We start from the raw sequence: 507 nt of genomic DNA on the forward strand, positions 1-507 counted from the left end.
CGGCGGGGCCTCAGTCCCCACCTTCCCTGGGGCTGCGGTGACAGGGGTCTGACCCAGCCCGGCGTCCCCACCCTCCGAGCAGGTGTGGGTCGGAGGGGACCCAGGATGTGTGCGTTTTACAGACCCCGGTCTCCTCCCGGCTCTACGCCCCGTCTCCCCGGTCGCTGCCTCGGGGACTCCCTTCCCTGCAGTCGCTCTAGACCTGACTCCAGCCACGTGGCTCTGTCCCCGAGGAGTGTGCAGGGGGGCGAGGCCAGGGGGGGTCCCGGGTCCGAGTCCCCAGTGGAGCCGGGCCTGACAGCCCCGAGCGTCTCACAGGGAAATCCTCTCTCGCAGCCAGAACTGGTGGAGGTCATGGGGGGACACCCTGGGAGTAGGGGCGCCCCCAGCCCCAAAGGGACTGAAGCTGTTCGGTGCCTCCGTGTGTCCCTCTGTGAGATGGAGCCGGTGTGGCCCTGGGGGGCCCAGCGTGAGGTGGGGAACCCGGCAGGGGCGGCCGGAGGGGCC

The sequence above is a fragment of the Myotis brandtii genome, unplaced genomic scaffold, assembly GCF_000412655.1.
Source record: "Myotis brandtii unplaced genomic scaffold, ASM41265v1 scaffold940, whole genome shotgun sequence".
In the NCBI taxonomy this organism is placed as follows: domain Eukaryota; kingdom Metazoa; phylum Chordata; class Mammalia; order Chiroptera; family Vespertilionidae; genus Myotis; species Myotis brandtii.